Source organism: Hemicordylus capensis, chromosome 3 (genome assembly GCF_027244095.1).
Source record: "Hemicordylus capensis ecotype Gifberg chromosome 3, rHemCap1.1.pri, whole genome shotgun sequence".
In the NCBI taxonomy this organism is placed as follows: Eukaryota; Metazoa; Chordata; class Lepidosauria; order Squamata; family Cordylidae; genus Hemicordylus; species Hemicordylus capensis.
Genome location: NC_069659.1, coordinates 198134003 through 198154138, shown reverse-complemented (window position 1 = coordinate 198154138; position 20136 = coordinate 198134003). Strand labels below are relative to the sequence as shown.

At 42.1% G+C, this 20136-nt stretch overlaps 1 protein-coding gene across 14 annotated transcripts in view; it reads left to right on the top strand.

Annotated features, from left to right (window-relative positions):
• The window catches only part of NDST2 (N-deacetylase and N-sulfotransferase 2), a 193975-nt gene that overhangs the window by 87869 nt on the left and 85970 nt on the right, over window positions 1-20136 (top strand). Inside the window, exon 1 of one of the 14 annotated variants that reach the window (XM_053305006.1) lies at window positions 2375-2408. The exons of the other annotated variants lie outside the window; for them this stretch is intronic. The gene's annotated coding sequence lies outside the window, so the exon portion shown is untranslated. Of the gene's footprint in view, window positions 1-2374; window positions 2409-20136 lie in introns of those variants that run through there. 14 annotated transcript variants of the gene reach the window in all.

The following is a 20136-nucleotide window of genomic DNA, read 5'->3' as shown; positions in this document are numbered from 1 at the left end:
TTATGTATTTTGCTTTTTTCATATCACAGATATGAATGCCATCCAAACCTTCTATCAGATCCTTCCAAATCAAGTATTCTAGGGTTTCTTAATGTTATCCATTCTTTTAGCCATGTCAAACAAACAGCATCAAAATACAACCTTAAATCTGGCAAAGTAAGACCACCTCTTTCCTTTGCATCTGTTAAATTCTTAAAATTAATTCTTGGTCTTTTCCCTTGCCAAACAAAATTAGTTATATTTTTCTGCCATTGCTTAAAACAGGTTAAAGTGTTGATTATAGGAATAGTCTGAAAGAGAAATAACATTTTAGGCAGAACATTCATTTTCACCACTGAAATTCTTCCCATTAAAGACAAATTCATTTTAGACCAACTTTGTAAATCAATTTTCACTGTATTCCATACTTTAACATAGTTATTTGTAAACAACAAAGAATTATTGTTTGTTAGCCAGACCCCCAAGTATTTGATTTTCTTCTCCACTTTCAACTCACTTATTTCAGAAAATCTGTCCTTAGATTTCTGATCCATATTTTTAGTCAAAACTTTAGTTTTAGCTTTATTTATATAGAATCCAGCCAACTGTCCAAATTGTTGTATTTTTTCCAAGAGTCCTCCAATCTTGTCCATTGGATTTTCTAAAAAAAAAAGACAACATCATCCGCAAAGGCTCTCAACTTGTAGTCCTTTCCCCAATTTTGGGGCCATATATTTTATCATCTTCTCTAATACTTCTACAAAGCACTTCTAGGACCAGTATAAAAAGCAATGGGGAAAGTGGGCATCCTTGTCTGGTCCCTTTTTGTATTTCACAATTGTCGCCCTCCCAGCTCTCTTGACTTTTCAGTGCCCAGCACAGCCCCACCTCCTCTTCCCTTCATACCCATTTATTTTCCCCATGGAAAGAAGAGTATTCTCTTTCTTCTTCAGAGACCATCCCTACCAGCCCATCCGTCTCACTCAAGAAGTCTGGTGCTTTGTTGCAGTAATTCTGCTGTTGCCAGTGCTACGAGCAGCAGGGCAAAGGCACATTAACACAGGGGATGGGGTGTGGGGGGAGACTGTTAAGAAGGGGAGATGTTGAACAAGCTGCAACAGTAGCAATAGCAACAGCAGCAGAGGAGGAGGAGGACTGTAAGGGAAGGCAGAGGGAACACTTTGTTTTCCTCCCAGACTGCTGCTCTGGACAGAGCTTTACTGCTGTGGAGCGGCCTCGCCTCACCCTCATTTGTCTCTGCTGCTCCTATGATGGTGGTGGTGGAGTCTCGCTGCTGCTAGTTCTCTTGCCTCGCAGCAACCTCCACTCCTTCTCACTGCGGCCCTCATGTGAGCAAGCATGTGACATGCTTGCTTGCGTCCTTCCCCCACCCCTGTAGGGAAACCACAAGCCACAGAGGCAGGGAGGTGGCTGCCGCTGCCAGGAAACCCTACAGTGGATCTTGCAGGGCGAGCACATGGCCGCTTGTGCAGATGGTCGGGGGCTGCCCGCTGGTGCACATGGCTGCCTTCTGCCGCTGCCACTGGGCATCTAGACAGCCCCTGGGTGGACATTTGGAGGCCCCCACTGGTGGGTCTTGCTGCTGGGTGAGCATATGGCCGCCCACTGCCACTGCAATGGGGACATCTAGGCAACCCCTGGGGGGAACATTTGGAGCCCCCCCGCCCTTTCGCAGAGGACCAGACCTTGGCCCGGAGGTCCGGTCCAAAAAGCACCACTAGGTTCAAGACTTCGTGGGTAGCAACAAGATCCAGTACGTTGCTGCTGTTGTCACGAACAGCTTTTACAAAGCAATAGTGAAGCAGTGCTTTATTGGTTAAAATGCTTGCCCTTTTTCATGTAGGTTTGCCTTTTGTGATTTCTGCTTATTGTTACTGTCTCTCTGTTCTTGGGTTGAGTGGACTGTTTGCTGTGTTCATTTTTGCTGATTTCTTGGTTTTTTAATTCTTTCTCTTCACTGTAATAATATGTAATTTTAAAAAATCACAGCATCAGGTTGAGAGTGGGTATGAAGAAACAGTGGTGCAATGTGAGAATGAATATGGGCATGTCTTTCTGAGGATTAAACATGAGGGCAGGGGCGTAACTACCATTAGGCAAGGGGAGGCGGTTGCCTGGGGGCCCCACTGCATTGGGGAGCCCCCCAGAGACACCTCACATGACTCCCGATTGCCCCCTGCTGAGCCCCAAGGCCCCTCAGCCATTTGCCCTGTTTGCCTCTCTCCTGCTTGTCTGCCTGGCCGGCAATCTAAGCAGCAAGCCAGCTGCAAAGAGCTTCTTTTCTCCCCGCCTCTCAGCTGATTGGCGGGTGGGCGGGGCTTCCGGGGAGGCCTCCGTGTAGGCTTCAGTGAAGCCTGAACTGGAGTAGGCTTGCAGGGAGGCCCCAAGGGAAGGAAGGAAGGAAGGAGGTAGGTAGGTAGGCAGGCAGGCAGGCAGGCTGGCTTGCTGGCAGGCCCCCACAGCTCTCTGCAGCAGACCCTCTGCCCAGCCTAGCATTTGCCAGGTAGAATGTGAACACCTTTTTGTGGTCAATCCCCCCCACCCATATATAGGGATCTGCTTGCCATAGGGCTTTGATATGGAGGGGGAAGAGACTGAGAAGTCTCTGAATATTTAATTTAAAACAGCTTGGAAAATTTGCTGGCTTAAAAAAAAACTATCTAAAAAGTCCTATAAGTGGCTTGTTTCATGGCAGAAAATTATAAAAACTTCTGGAACAAACAATATTTTATTTTATTTATTTATTTATGCATTCATTCAATTATAAATGCACTTATGTTCCAGTTGTTTTGCAACCCAGAAGGTCTGAGTGAGAACTGTGAAGCATGTGTTGTGCTTTTATTTTATTTTTCTTGTGTGTGAACTGCTCCCCAATAACTCGCAGGAACTTCAGGGTCAATCTGGCCAACATGTGAATGCAGCACCTCCATTGCAGAGGAGATGTGTGTTAAAGGGCTTTAAAAGCCTCCTGTGAAAAACCTCCTGCAATCAAATTTTACTGAATTTACTGAGAAAACATACATAGGCTCACACTGCATGGTTGAAAGTCTCCTTTGCTAATCTGCAGCGAGGGGGCCATTTTAATAATTAGTGTTTCTAGTGTGTTCTAGGCATTAAAAGTAGCACAAATATATAGTACTCAATGTATATCACTATATATTGTGAAGTGTGTGTATTCAGTGAAATGTATTTGCAGGCAGCATACTTATTTTGAAATATCAGACTTAAATCCTTGGGGGCCTGGGATATGTGGAGGCCCTGGACTTTGAGGAGTGGGGGTGTCCCATTTTAAAATCTCATCTCTGGGCCCACTCCAACCTTGCTACACCCCTGCATGAGGATCAGTAAGAGAAATGCTTGTTTCCTATACAGCAGTGGTTCCCAAACTGAGAGCCTCTTGATGTTGCTGAACTACAGCTCCCATCATCCCCAGCCACAATAAATTGTCACTTGGGCTGATGGGAGTTGTAGTTTGTTTGTTTGATTGTTTAATTAATTAATTAATTAATTAATTAACTAACTAATTATCTGTGTACACTGCTTTTATTTTTATATCTGTGTAAACCGCTTTGGGAACTTCTTGTTGAAAAGTGGTATATAAATATTTGTCGTATTCGTAGTTCAGCAACATCTGGAGGCTCCCAGTTTGGGAACCACTGCTATACAGCATTCATTAAAAGGTCTTACCTGAATGTTTGATTTGCAGTGTATTGTGCTGTATATGGGGTACTTTGATGAAAGAGAGTCCTGTGCAGATAATTAGTCCAGCTGAAATAAAATCTAAAGACCAATAAAGAAGTGTCTGTTTTCACAGACAGAAAGGCATTTTACAGAGAATGCTGCTTTTGTTGAATGTAATGTGATATTTATTGCCCTGTATTTATTGAATGTCTGTTTTTTGTTTGACATTGTTTTTTATTAACCTGTAACAACGAAGATGCTTCAGTCTGCTGTCCATTCTGTTACTTAGTTAAGCTTCCCTGAGTGAGATTAGTCCCTTTACTGATCAAGGAAAGGAAAGATTGTGCCAGTCGAGTCTGTGTCAACTCCTGGCGACCACAGAGCCATGTGGTTTTCTTGGTAGAATACAGGAGGGGATTACCATTGCCTTCTCCTGTGCATTATGAGATGATGCCTTTCAGCACCTTCCTATATCGCTCCTGCCCGATATAGGAGTTTCCCATATTCTGGGAAACACACCAGCAGGGATTCAAACCATCAGCCTCTTGCTCTCTAGGCAGGTTGCTTCCCTGCTGTGCCATTAGGTGGCCTAATCAAGGCCACCTACAATTTCGTGAGATGTGTATTACTCCACTGACTTGGAATGGAGAGACTGGTCTATTTAAAGCAGATGAGGGAGATAATTCTGGGGCAAGGAGTTGACAGCTATGAACTGCTCTATGTCCTAACACCAAGCCAGAGTTCTTCATAATTGAAGCAGTGCTTCAGTGAGGGTTATCTTTTAGTGGTGGCTTTTTCTCCCCCTCCCCCAAAAAGCAGCTCTTGGTTGTCCAAGCCTTCCACCCATGATCAGCACTGTGAGCAATAAATGCTACCATTAAAGGTGGTCAGCCTCACTGCTTTTGACATAAGCCAATTAAATGAAGAATTCCGAGATAGATATAAAATGGCAAGCCAAGCAATGAACTGAGGAATCAGCCTTTTCTAGAAGCTGATCTGTTTGCAGTCTCCTGTTCTGTGTATAAGCTCTTCTTTCAAATTATGTTTGAAGCCTCTAAAAAGCTGCCAGTGGAAACTATAATTTTGAAATGTGCTCTGTACATAGTCCTAGGGGTTTAAGGAGTTCAAGGAGTTTTCTCCTGGGATTGCATACTATTGTAAGAGCTCTAGGCTTTGAATCATGGGTATAATGAGGAATAAAGACTTGACAATAATCATACTCCAGCCATTACTAAATGGCCAGCTTCTACCAGAGATGTTTAGGGGTGTGCAATTCGGATTTTTGGTGTTTCCATTTGGATCCAAATTGAAACACCCCTGATTTGTTTTGGGGTCTGAATCTGACCCATCCGAATCACCCTAGATTCAATTTTGATCCGAATTAATCTGAATCTGAATCGATTTGGATAAAAATGGGTCCCAGGGCCAAAAGAGTTGGGTGGGGTGGTAGGCCTAATGGGTGGAGGCTACCACCCAAATTGCAGAGAAATTGGGCAAAGGGCTGATTTTTGGTGAATTTTTGAAGTTTTAGTTTCTTTGGGGCAGATTTGGGGCATAAAGTGGGATCTGGGGCAGAAGAGTGGGGTGGGATGGTAGTGCCTAATGGGTGAAGGCTACCACCCAAATTGCAGAGGGATTGGGCAAAGGGCTGATTTTTGGTCTGAGTGTAGATTCTCTGGTAGCAAATGAGATTTTCAATACACACATGAATCCACTCTCATTTGCTATCAGAAAATCCACACTCAGAACACCTCAGAAACGATAGAACCATCTGTTGGCACCCTCTGTTCACTACACCGCCACTCACCCTTGGTCACCCCAGCGCCGCCCAATTGCAGTTATTTCACCAATTCACCAAAAATCAGCCCTTTGCCCAATTCCTCTGCAATTTGGGTGGTAGCCTCTACCCATTAGGCACTTAACTTAAACTGAGTAGTACCCCATTGCCTTGTGGGTGGGAGTGGGGTGTAGTTGGCAAATGGCAGTTGACAGTTGGCGCTGTCGAAAAGACAGTCAAAATGAATAGAAGAAATGAAGGTGTGTAATGAATCTTCATAAGGATTCATTGAGTGAAAGTTATTATACACCAAAGAACCCAAACACTTGAAAACAGTGACCACACATTTTGCTCCATAACTCCACTTCTATAAGGGCTAGAGCTTAGCTTTTTTTAAAAAAAAGAAAGCTGGCAATCTGGGGGAATTAATAAGAGGGATCAAAAACTTGAATCGATTTGAATAGAATCAGGTGCAATTCGATTTGTACCCGAATCTAGACAATGGACAACAGGAGTAATTTGTTTTTTGTCTCTGAATCACCTGAATCTGCTAGATTCGGGTACAAATCAATTTGTATCCAAATCAATTTGAACATCCCTAGAGATGTTATGTCACAGGCAAGGAGGTTGCAGAGAGTCCCTGGAGGCTTCTCTTAGCCTTTCTGAACATTGAATCACATTCATGTATATTCCTGGTTGGGAATATACATAGGAGTTTGTGTGTACCCATATAGTATTCCCAGAGGACTTTAAAAAATAATTTAAAAAAGCAAATGAACAAAATCATGTTTCAGAATCAACGACAGCATGTTTTATGCTTCTAAATTAGTTCTAGGGAATTGGCCTGGTAACACATTAGATTCCAGTTGGCTTTAGGCTCTGATAGTCAATCCCTGTGATGATACACTTTGAAAAGGAAGGTAATAAGAATGTGCTAGAATCTCTCCTCTTTGCTTTCATTAGGACAAACTGTGTACACATCTTGGTGATAACCTTAATCCATATTAACAGGGTGGTGTTCTGTGGTTGGGGACTCCTCAGATTTCCCCATTGTCATGGATAGACCACCATCTAGTTAATGCTGGACACACAATCGTGTCTCACCTCCACCGGGGTGAGGGGCCTATTAGGATGGTCTGCATGAGAAGGTTATTGGATCCAATAGGATACCAAGAAGCCTTGGAAGGATTTAGTGTTGGCTCTGCCAGTGATCTCTTGATGCTCTGGTGGAGAACTATAACAGCTTGTTCTGGTCGTTGATCGAAATAAAAACTGACTGACTGACTATAACAGCAAACTCAGCAGAGCAGAAGATATGATCGCTCCAAAGCCTCCTCTCCGACCCACTTTAAAATTGGCCCCTCCGTGAACAGAAGAAATAGAGGAGCTGAAGTGGAAAGATAGAAGACTGGTGCACAAGTGGAGAAACTCAGCAGAGCAGAAGATATGATCGCTCCTAAGCCTCCTCTCCGACCCACTTTAAAATTGGCCCCTCCGTGAACAGAAGAAATAGAAGAGCTGAAGTAGAAAGATTGAAGACTGGTGCACAAGTGGAGAAAGACTTGACTCAGTTTACAACATAGAGAACTTTTGAAGACCTATGTTCAGGCAATACATGTGGCAAAGAAGCGATTATTTTCTGCCCATATTGCATCCACAAGCTCACACCCAGTGGAGTTGTTTAGAGTTGTGAGAGAACTAGTACATCCCCCTCCTCCCTTGAATCAGAATTTGGAACTATCAATTGCCTGTTGTGATATTTTTAATAAGTGTTTTGTGGATAAAATATCTCATATTTGGGCCAACTTGGACTCCGACTCCACAGTTATTGCAGAGTCTAATATGGAAGTGTCCAGCAACTCTTATGTGGTTATGCTGGATCAGTTTCAGTTTGTGACTCCTGATGATGTGGATAAGCTGCTTGAAGGATTGCGGCCTACCACTTGTTCTGTTGACCCTTGTCCAGCATGGCTTATACTAAATGGCAGGGGCTTGTTGTAGGGGACCTGTTAGATATTATATATGCTTATCTGAGGGAGGGAGGATGCCTTTCTGACTTAAGGAGGCAATTATTAGACCTCTTCTGAAGAAGCCCGCATTGGATTTCTCAGAGTTAAGCAACTATAGGCCTGTTTCCAAGCTTTGATGGCTGGGCAAGGCAATTGAGAGGGTGGTGGCCTCCCAGCTCCAGACAGACTTGGAGGAAACTGGTTATCTAGATCCATTTCAAACTGGTTTTTGGGTGGGCTGTGGGGTGGAGACTGCCTTGGCGGGCCTGGTTTATTATCTCCAATGAAGCATTGACAGAGGGAGTGTGACTCGGTATTGAATCCAACTAAGACAGAGGTATTTATTGTACAGGGTCGGAACTCAGGAGACCATTTTGATCTGCTGGTTCTAGATGGGTTCACTCTTCCCCAGAAGGAACAAGTATGCAGTCTGGGAGTGCTTTTGGATCCAGACCTCTCCTTAATGCCTCAGGTTGAGGCGGTGGCCAGGTGCTTTCTATTGGCCCTGGTTGATACGCCAACTGTATGTCCATTTCTTGAGATAAACAAGCTCAGAACAGTAGTACATATGCTGGTAATCTCCAGACTGGATTACTGCAATGCACTTTATGTGGGGCTTTCTTTGTATGTAGTCCAGAAACTGCAGTTGGTGCAGAATGAGGCAGGCAGGTTGGTGCCTGGGTCATCTCGAGGAGACCATATTACTCCTGTATTGAAATAACTACACTGACTACCAATAGGTTCAGGACAAAATACAAGGTGCTGGTTACAACCTATAAAGCTCTAAACCGCTTAGGCCCTGGGTATTTAAGAGAACGTCTTCTTCGCCAATAGCCCCACTGCCTACTAAAATCATCCAGATAGGTCCGGAGATCATCTGAATATAGCTGCAGTTGCCACCAGCTCATCTGGTGGCTACACAGGGGCAGGCCTTTTCTGTTTCCTCCCCAAGACTCTGGAATATGCTCGCTGCAAAAAAGAGAGAGAGAGAGAGAGCCTCCACGTTCTTGGCTATTTAAAAAAAGTATTTAAAGACACATTTATTCACCCAAGCTTTTTAACTAGACTTGTGATTTTATGTTGTTTTAAGGTTTTAATTTGTTTTGTTTTGCTGTAAACCATCCAAAGGTGGAAGTTTGGGTACATATCTGGTCCTTTGTTTTCAGGGCTACAGACAGTTCCCCTTGAAGTTTCAGATGTTGTCTCTTGGGGGTGCTACCAGACAGAGGCGTAACTAGGGAAAACGGCGCCCGGGGCAAGCACTGCAATTGTGCCCCCCCGCCGCCCCCCAACATACATCTGACTGACACATATGTGTTTTTTCTCACAACAACCCTGTGAAGTTGGCCTGTATCTCAAACATCAGAATTATGATGCAATGATGATACATACTACATTATACTTAGGTTTTTCCTCACAACAACCCTGTGGAGTTGGCTTGTATCTCAAACATCAGAATTATGATGCAATGATGATACATACTACATTAGGTTTTTCCTCACAACCCTGTGGAGTTGGCTTGTATCTCAAACATCAGAATTATGATGCGATGATGATGATGATAATGAATATGATGCCCCTCCCTCACGCCCTGGTTCTGTTCCTGACTTTCCCTTGTGAGTGACTGTATTTTAACAAACCGAAAACCAAGGACTCCAGAGTAATTCGAGGGACTAGGGTGATAGTGCTAAAGACTCCTTATTCATGCCATCCTTTTTAATCCACTTTTTGCCACTTTTTGAGCCACTTTTTGGTGCCCCCCCACGTGACCTGCCGGGGTGGCGCCTGGGGCACATGCCCCCCCCCTATAGTTATGCCCCTGCTACCAGATCCAGAGCTGCATCTAGATGTTCAGTTGTGTTGAACAGATGTGTCAGTTATTGTGTTTTATTGTAAATTGTCATTTTTAACTGACCTTTTTTATTGTACACTGCTTTGAGTTCCAATTTTGGAAGAAAGTGACAAATCTAATAAGCTGTGGTTGCAGGTGCAGCACAGCATACTGGGGAGCAGTTTATCTTTCTCCCCGTTTTCCTTCTCGCTGACCCATGTTCCCTTTGAAAACCTCCTCCTTACCTGGTGGAGCGTTGGCAGTGACAGCCATTGATCTGGCTGCTTCTGCTATTTTGCCCCACTCCCTCCCTTTTGAAAAGGCAACAGGAGTCCACACCTTGTTAATCCATTCTTTACCCCCTGCCTTTTGAAAAGGCAGGGAGAACAGAAAATATAATAGGGATGGGTAGGGCCAAGCGGTGGCAGCTGTATACAGAATTTGGTTCCCATCATGGCAGGAGGCAGGTATGGTGGCAGGGGACATTTTGCTGCCTCCAAATCTGACAGTCCATGTTCTGGCCACCACCAACTGCCCTTGCACTTTGGGAAGCTACAACTGGTTTGGAATGTGGCCATTGGTCTACATTACATGAAGTGTATAATCTTAATTTTTCAATACCTTGACTGGCTCCCAGACCCAATTTACAGTATTGTGTTTGACTTTTAAAGCACTCTGAACAAGGTACCTCTCTCATAAGAATCCATCTATATGTTAAGATTCTCTGTAGTGGTCCTCTTGTGTTGGCTCCCACCATCTAAAGTGCAGTGGGTGGTGATGCAGGACAAGGCACTTGATTTATTTATAACTATGTAAATATAAATAAATATAATTTATTTATAGCTATGTAAACTGCTTTGGCAACTTTTGTTGAAAAGTGGAGAGGAGAGCTGAGAGCTATCTTGAGATAGCAAGCATGACTTGTCCCCATGCTAAGCAGGGTCTGTCCTGATTGCAAAGGAAAGGGAGACTAGAAGTGTGAGCACTGTAAGATATTCCCCTCAGGGGATGGAGCCGCTCTGGGAAGAGCATCTAGGTTTCAAGTTCCCTCCCTGGCTTCTCCAAGATAGGGCTGAGAGAGATTCCTGCCTGCAACCTTGGAGAAGACGCTGCCACTTTGTGTAGACAATACTGAGCTAGATGGACCAATGGGCTGACTCAGGAACATAGGAAGCTGCCATATACTAAGTGGTATATAAATATTCATCATAGTCATAAATTCATATTAGCCGCCCAGAGACGTAAGTTTGGGCAGGGTATAAATTGAATGGATGAATGATTGAATAAATAAAGCTTTCTCTGTGGTGTGGCTGAAGTTGTGGAATTCCCCACCCTAGAAAAGTTCATCATGTTCCTCCTTTGCTAGTTTTCAAGTGCTAGGCAAAGGCAACCTTCTTCCAGAGAACTTTTTCTGATAAGTTTTTATGGAAATTAATTTCTGTTTACCAGAATTTTGGCTATGAGCTTCTATTGTCAGCTTGTTGTTATATACCTTGTTGATTTTAATATGCATTGCAAACTGCTTGGTTATTTTTATTTGAAATAAGGGCAAAGAGGCACTTTTAAAAATAGTGGCTCTCTTATATTTAACAAGGGGAGAGCAGCAATTCCTATTTAGTCCAGCATATCATCTCTCCAGTGGTTATTCCTGATGTCTTTCTCTTTTTGTTTTGTTTTGATTTTTAAAGATTGTGAGCCCTTTGGGAGCAGGGGACCATTTTCTCATTTTTATTTTTAATTTTGCTGTGTAACCTGTTACTTCTTTAAGAACCTTTTGTTAAAAAGCAGAATATAAATATTTGTAATAATAAGTATTTTTAATAAAACAATGATAAAATTTTTGTTGGCTGTAACAATTTTTGTAATTTTTGCTGGCAGTAACAGTGTTGGCTGTTACTATGGAGTTTGCTTGTCTGTCAAACTATTTGACTTATAGTCACTGCTCATGTGTGGCAAGTGTGATGCATCCGGGAATTAACATGAGATTTCCTTCCATGTTTTGTTCTGCAAAATGATGTAATTGTTGTTGTGTATGTCTGGAGTTGCATGGCAACCATCTGCTCAAATACAGGGCCCAAAAAGAAAATATTTGTAACTAGCCAATAAGTAGAGTGATCCTCAGAGTCCAGTGTCCTCTTTAGGAATGGTCTCATGATCGCCTGCCTCAAGGTGATCGGGACCGCCCACCCTTCTTGTAACTAGGTGTTAATAACCTCCTGGCCTGGCTGGTTGTCTGTCACCTGCTAGACTATACTAGTAAGTTTGGGGTTAAGCAAACAAATGCACTCCTCCAAGCACATTGTCCACATCCTCAACTCTTAACAAATTCATCTGATTAAAAATTGCTACAAATTAGGTAACAGCTGCTTCGCCATCCGGTGTTTTTTAAAATGATGATTGGTTCATTAAAATATGTAACATAGTTATCTGCTACATGTTTCTCATATTTGGGGACCACCTAAGCAAACTCCTCATGGGAACATTTTGCATTTCTTATTTTGACATTAAAATAGGCCCAAGGCCTATCTAGTCTAGCATCCTGTTTCACACAGTGGCCCACCACATTGTTAAATGCAAATTGACAAAAAATGTCATAGTGAATAAAACACTGAATTTTAATCTGCATTTCAAAAGTGAAAACAGAAAATACCACACCAGGATCCTTGAAATGTTATTCTCCTGGAAGTATCTATTGAAGAGCCTGGCTGGCCAGGGACAGATATAAGAAGGGCCTTGCTGGATCAGACCTAAGGTCTGTCTAGTCCAGCATCCTGTTTCTCACAGGCTCTCAAGATGCCTTGGGAAGCCTAAAACCCAGGAGATGAAGGCATGCCCCTTCTCCTGCCAGTGCTCCTCAGCAAGTGGCATTTGGAGGCATCCTGCCTCTGAACCATGGGGGTGACCTATAGTCATTGAGACTAGTAGCCATTGATGGACCTGTCCCCTATGAATTTGTCTAAGCCCTTTTAAAGCCATCTAAGCTGGGGTGGCCATTGCCAGATCCCATGGCAGAGAATTCAAGGGATTAATTATGTGCTGTGTGAAAAAATACTTCCTTTTGTTGATCCTGAATTTTCTGGCAGTCAGTTTTGTGGGATGACCCTTGGTTCTAATGTTGGGAGAGAGGAAGAAAAACTTGTCTATATTCAGTCTCTCCATACCATGCATAATTTATAAACCTCTATCATGTTTTAGTCATCTTTTTCCCCTCAACTAAAATACCCAAATGTTGTAGCCCTACCTCTTCAGGAGGGTACTGTAGACCCCCAATCATTTTGGTTGCTCTCTTCACTTTTTCCTGATCTATAATAATCTTTTTGAGATATGGTGACCAAAATGTTTTGTTTTTAGTCCCCTCCCCTCCCTAGCATGGATTTGCCTTTTTTAAGCTGGTGCGCACTGAGTTGACATTTTCAATGAATTGTCCACCAGGACCCCAAGATTCCTTTCCAGGTCAGTCATTGATATTCTCTCAGCATTAGGGATGTTCAAAATATTTTGACATCGAAATGGGTCATTTCGAGCTCAAAACAAAAAATGCCCATTTAATAAAGGGCCCATTTCAATTCAAGTCGTTTTGAGCGCCGTTTTGGAGGCCTATTTTTCTCCTGCTGATTGGTTTTCTGGCACTGGCTTCTAATTGGGGGGGAAATTTTGTTTAATTTACTACCCAACCCACTTTGGTGTCCCTAGGAACTACCCATGGGAAACAGTGTGTGTGTGTGACGGGGGGATTTGAGTTTCCCCATTGTTCCCTATGGCTGAAATATTCAAAAGGTTTCATGTTTTGTTCCTTCAAAATAACCGGGTCAGCTGCTGTTTCAATAAAATATTTTGGCCATCTGCATTTTGTTTCGAACTCAAAATAGAACACAAAATCTCTTTTTTGCACATCCCTAATTGGCACATATTTGAAGCTGGGATATATTGTCCCAGTGTACATCACTTTACACTTACGCTGAACCACATTTGCCATTTTAATTTTTTTTAAAAGTTTATTTACATTTATATCCCGCTCTTCCTCCAAGGAGCCCAAAGAGGTGTACTACATACTTATGTTTCTCTTCACAACACCCTTGTGAAGTAGGTTAGGCTGAGAAAGACATGACTGGCCCAGAGTCACCCAGCAAGTATCATGGCTGAATGGGGATTTGAACTTGAGACTCCCCAGTCCTTGTCCAGCACTCGAACCACTACACCATGCTGGCTCTTTTGTTGCCTACTCTCCCAATTTGGAGACATCCTTTTGGAGTGCCTCACAATCTAGTTTGACTTTCTCTACCGTAAATAATTCAGTGACATAATCAGATTGGGCCACCTCACTGCTCATTCCTATTTCTAGATAATTTGTGAATAAATTAAAAAGCTCTGGTCCCATTACAGATCCCTGGAGGACCCCACTTCTTTCTTATCTATCTAGATAATTAATTCTCCAAGACGGGCTGGTCTTGGATGTGTGGGGATGTGTGGCAACCTCTCGCGAGAGTGGCGGCACCACTCTCCTGACTTCGGCTGGTGGCTGAACCCTAGCTGGCCTGAGGAGGCGGCTGGCCAGTGGCCGAAGCACAACTGGCCTGAGGAGGCTGCCGGCCAGCCAGCAGCTGAAGCCCCGCTGGCCTGAGGCGGCAGCCGGCCAGCCAGTGGCTGAAGCCGCACCGGCCTGAGGAGGCAGTGAGGCAGCCAGACAGTGGGCAAAGCCATGCCGGCCTGAGGAGGCGGCCAGCAGGAGGAGGCGGTGGTGGTGGGCCCAGCCTAGCCGCTGGGGTGAGGAGGCGACTGGGTCTCCAGGAAGAGGCAACGGCAGCAGGAGGGGATGGGCCAACTTGAAAGCCAGCCGGAAACCACGGGCAGGGAGAGGGGGAGAAGCGGGCCGGGCAGGCGTCAGAGATGCCGGGGGGAAGAGTCAGGGAGAAGAACTAGGGGCTCAGATGCTCTGTGCCTAGTCAGCTATTAAGTAAGTAAATTTATTATGGTCCTTAGACCAGCTTAACATTTAAAATAATACAATTATAATTTACAAAATATTCAAATTGCTAATACAAGCTCTACGAAGTTTGGATGCAACAGAACAGAACTTGGTCACATTTAAGTAACATAGAAGTAACAAATTAAAATTTTGACAGTAAAAAATCCAAGTAAAATTGATCTGTATGGCCATGATGGTTCTTTATTTTATTTTAGTTTATTTTAGCAATAAACTTAATACGAGCATCCCTATAAAACTGACAATACAGAATAACATGAAGAACTGACTCTATATCCCCTGAGCCACAAGGGCAACGACACAATGCGTATGGAACTTGTTTATATTTCCCGTCTAGGAGTGCAGAGGGAAGGGCATTCAAACAAGCAAAGGTCAGTGCTCTCCTAAAGTAAAAAACATATGATCTAAGTGTCCAGCCGGTTTGTGGCTGAAGTTTTGAGAGCCTATATAGAGATTCCCCTTGGTAGTTGAGCACACTCCTCCTGCAGATCTATGTCCAATAGTCGTTGCCTAACAAACAGGGTGGATTTGATTTAAATCAAACTGATTTAAATCACGATTTAAATCACTAGCAGGGTGGATAAAAATCAAAAAAATCCGAGGTCCTTGGGAAGGACTCGATGTCTGGATAAAACAAACCAGTCAATAACACCTGTCTGACTGTGTAAACAAGAAATAATAATAATAATAATAATAATATAATAACAACAACTGTGTAAACAAGAAATAATAAATTCATTTTGTTCATTCCTAAACCGCATCCTTGCTTCTACCAAGCTCACAGAGTCTCATTTTCTGAGTTGTCACTATCAGCAGTTTCACTATCAGTTGTCACTAGCAGTTCACTATCAGTTGTCACTATCAGCAGTTGTCACTATCAGCAGTTTCTGCTTCTTCTGATACTTCTGCTTCTTCTGATACTTCAATTTTATCTTCTTAATGATATGAAAACTGAATTGCCTTAATTGAAACAAGCCTCTCTACCTTTTCACATGTTTATTTCTTGATCTGGTATATTTCCAAACATAGACCTGTTTCTTTCACATGCTGCAGAAAATGGAGGAATTTGAAGCAAGCAAGAAGCTTAGGAGAGTAAAGGCCAGAACATCTTTCTTTATATTAATATATTTCATCATCTTTTCTTAAATTTTTTTTTCATAATTCTAAAAGAAAATGTTTCATAATCCATATTTTTTCAATTTAAAAAACAATACAAAAAAGTCCTTTGGGGGGGGAATGGAAAAAACTGCCCCCCTCCCGCCGCTTTCACATATCTACTCTTGTCACTTCCGTTTGACTCAGTTCTTCAGCCTTCCTTCCTGAGAAACTTAGTTCAGGAACAGGTAAATGCTCTGTATTCTCTGCCATGAAGACAGATGCAAACAGCTCCTTGAACTTCTTTGCAATCTCCTTATCCTCATTAAGCACTCCCTTGTCATCTAATGGTCCAACCACCTCCCTGACAGATTTCCTGCTTCTGATGTATTTTATTTAAAGATGTTTTTGTTATTCCTCTTGATGCTTCTAGCCAAATGTTCCTCAAACCTTTGTTTCACATCCCTTATTGTGCAGACCAAGGCCTGGTAAGGCTGTCAGCTGACTGGCTGCCTCATAGGGCAGCAGTATACAGGCTCTCATATTCCCAGCCTTAACAGAAATAGCTTGGAGGCTATCAATAGGAGCAAAAGAACTCGAAAGGAAGGGGCTGCTTAATGCTTCATAATCCAGTTGTAATCCCTCTCAGACTGGTCCCTCCCTAAATTATTTTTCCATCCTCACTGGGCAAAAAGATATGCTGCTGTTCCATTCACTCATACAGCCTCCCCTAGCTGTTTTTCATTTTAAAAATGAAACTTTTAAGAGATAGTTACAGATATCTACCATGTAGCAACTCATTTGGCCCGAGCACTTCACTGCAATGAAGTGTTACAGGATGTTTCAGTTTTCATTTGTTGCTCTTGGAGGTTACAAAGCTCTGTAAGAAAGAAGAGAGTACATTCTTCTCAGTGGCGCACATTCTTTAAAAAAAAAATCAAAGTATTGCATAGAAGGTGAGTGCAAACAGTTCATAAAGTATAACATGTTACTAAATAACAGCTATAGCAGCATAATATATATTTGAAGAACAATTTTAGTTCTAGCTTGTTCAGGCTCCTTTTTTTGTACTGATATAACCTGGAGTATCCACAGTGGAGGCAGGGGTGTAGGAACAATTAAACAAGGGGGACAAATATTCCTGAGCCCTTGGGTGGGATGCTGGATGGGCAATAGCTTACTCTTCATTCTCCCCACCTCGAAGGAGGTGGTGTGGGGAGAGCAGGCGCCTAACTGTACTTTTTGTTCTGGCACCTGCTTGAACCTTATTATGCCCCTGGGAGGAGGAAAGAGGAAAGAAGCATGAAGTGCTAGAAAGGCTTTCAACAAATCACCTGGTTCGAAGGATGCAGTCCTTCAGTTTCAGATCCACCTGAGGTGGTGATAATATTTTTGCCCTTGTAACCTTGAGAGTATATTCCTATAATGAATATATGTATTTATTTACTTACTTACATATACATATGTACGTGTGTGTGTAACACTTCCATTCCTTTTCATTTGCATCTTGTATTAGAGTGTAAATCATTGGGAGGGACTTGTTGACAGGAATGTAGAGATATTTGTTTTAATTGTGGGACTTGCGTTAATTGTAAACCACTGTACAGAGACTAGTATAACTTTTTTAAAAATCTATAGGGTTGTCAACTGACCAGAAAGTGCAAACTGACTTGCTCTTCTGCCTGTAACAGTAGCTTGCTGTACAGAAATCAGCAGATGACACTCTTTAGAACATGGAAACATATATTGTCACTTTCTAATGCCTGCACATCAGATTGCTGCTTTAAAGGCAGAACTACAGCTCAAAAATTGGTAAACCTAATAATGGAGCTACTCTTCAAGACAGTTCCTCAGGTCCAGATACTAGTGGCATCCCTCCTGATTTGTCAGTGCTGTGTCTGTCTGTCTGTCTGAACTGGTTCCCCACAGCTTTTGGGATAGACTTCAAAGTTCGGCCCTGACCTACCTAAGAAGTAATCTTTGGAAGCATTATGTGGGCTAACCTGTTATGGGATTTATCTGAACTTCTAAATTGTGCTTAGATTCTTTGGGTTCTGAATCTTTCAAGGTTTTAGAGATTTGTTGTTGGAGAAGAAAAAGGAAGAGCTCCATGATTTACCTTGGAAGATATGATGATATAGCTTCAGTGTTATGGTTAAATATGAAGGATAACAAATCTTACAGTCAAAATGATTCATAGTCTTGCTTCACTGGGTTTCACAGTGTTGCAGTAGCCTACCAGTTTTCTTATCAACGTCAAGGTTTCCATTCTGGAAAAACGAGCCCCTAATGTTTTGATGTATAAATTACATGAAAAGGTAACATTAAGGATTGTAGACCTCCCTTTTCCAAGGAGACCCCTCTTATGTCAAGGGGGCTTCTGCCTTGCCTTACCCACAGTTTCAAAAACTAACATGAAGAAAAGAAACAGCACAGTTTGGATAGTTTAATTGAGGAGCCTTCGTGGCTTTATAACTTTATTATGCATGCATATTAATGGAATTGCTTAGAGTACTCTGAATGCTGTGTGGACTTTTTTCCTTTTCCTTTTTACTCAATAGTAGCTGAAGATCTCAGAAGGCAGAGTACAAACCAACTTGCTACTAAAGTTCTGCTGATTGTTTTTCCAGTATCTGTTTAAATATTTATGCTATAATAGAGGAAATGGAAGGATTCCAGAGCATAAATCTGGAACTTGTCTCTCTTGCCCCCACTCCTGCATTCCAGCAGGTTTTTAAGGGCTTATTCTTGTTTGTTATCTTGTAACTTAATGGAGGAATACCTGTAAGAAATCCAAGCCCGTGGATATTTTAAAAGGTAACAGGTGGGGAGGACTCTAATCTCCTGCAAAACCTGTCTTGCATCTAAATTTAACATTTTAAAATAGTGTTTTCTGATCAAAGAAGAATGTCAGCATTGGCCCTAAGAATTGTCATTCTCCTCTAGCAGATGGAATGCAATACTTTTGCCAAATGAGAAAGAAAATATAGTCTAAGCAAATACAAACTCAATATATTAAAAAAAAATCAGGACAATTAACAAAATAATAACTAATAATAAAAATATTTGACGCAATTTTAACAAAGCATGTACATAAAAATTAGCAAATAAATATATATATACATCATATCTCTTAGTAAATTATGAGACTTGGCAATAAATACTGATACTTGAAGATATATTTCTTGCCATGATGCACTTCTTGCTAGACGCACTTCAGTGCTCTTTTTTATTGACAATGAGAAATGTATCCATTATTCCACTCTAAACATTTATTGCAGGCTTGTCAATAGCTATCTCAGGTTTTTTTAAAAACAACAACAACCCCAAAACCCTCTCTTCTCACAAATATCCCCTCTAGCAACCAACTGCTCTAAATCTTGGCTTTGCAGAAACAGATTGCAAAAATGAGAACATCCATTCTTGCAGGTCTCCAATCTGGAATGTTTAAAGTCTGGAATAATTGATACATTTTATATTTTCCTTGAGGAAGACCACTGAAGACTGAAATATCATGTCTGGCAAGGAATATGTCATGGCAAGAATTTCATTAGCAATAATATTTTTATGCACCATCATTTATTGTCTAGTATCATCATTTTCTAAGAGATCTGATGCTGTGTGTGTGTGTGTGTGTGTGTATGTAAACATATCTATATAAAATATTTGATAATGTATTTAATTTTAAATCATTAATATGTATTTTGGTAATTTTCTCATGCAATAATTTCATGACACCACTCATCACTGTTTTTTGCTAGAGAAGTGCACTGGAATAATAAATAGAGGTAGCAGAAACACATTGCAAACCCAGTCCCAAATAACGACAGGACACTGGTAGCTGGAAGAAATTAGGGCCACTTTATTAAATAATTATAACATCTGCAATGAGGTATTGAAGTAAAGTGCAGGTATCCTCTATGTGGGTCAATCTCATAGGAGGTATGCCCACAGGAGTGGGAGCAGATCCAGCCTGAGAGTCATGAGATCACCAAACCTTCCTCCATATTCCCACTCACCATAACGGCCCTCCAGAACAACACCAATGCAGTTAACCTACCCTGATACACAATCATCTGCCACAGAAGTGAGGCAAACCTCAGTTCTGTCCTGCTTACCCCACCCTTCAACAAGTTTACTAATTCCTTACTGCAGGTCCCGGAGGAAGACGTCATCCCCACGATCCAACAAATGGATGCTATCTGGCCGAAACAAGGAAATGTCCTGAGCCAGAATCTCAGGATGCTGAATCACACATCCACCCATAGCAACCACAGCATGACCGATCTCGTGGTTAACTCCACGTCTAACCTGATTAAAACATCGGATGCTGCGATGGCCCTGCCGGTGCAATTTCAGAATCATGTTGGACCAAACCAAGATGAGATCCGGAAACCGAACTTTAAGTCTCAGAAAATCTTCTTATTGCTTGCAATATGAGAGCCATGCTGTGAAGCAAGCCATTGTCGTTACCCCCCAAATGAATCACCAATACGTGGGGAGAAATATACTTAGAAATATACTTAAACAAAATTGGGAGGAAACTCAGTCCATGTCATTCCATGATGACCCAGCCAGTTGATTTCGGCCATGCCAGCAAAGTCCATCTGGGTACCCATACTGGTCATGCGAGCTCTTCTACTGGCCCAGAACACGTAAGTGTGCTCATATATCAATACCAAGTAAGAAAGTCGCAAAATTCCTGAAAAATAAAAGATATATATCAAAATCGAGAATACCACCGTCATTTACGTTTCAA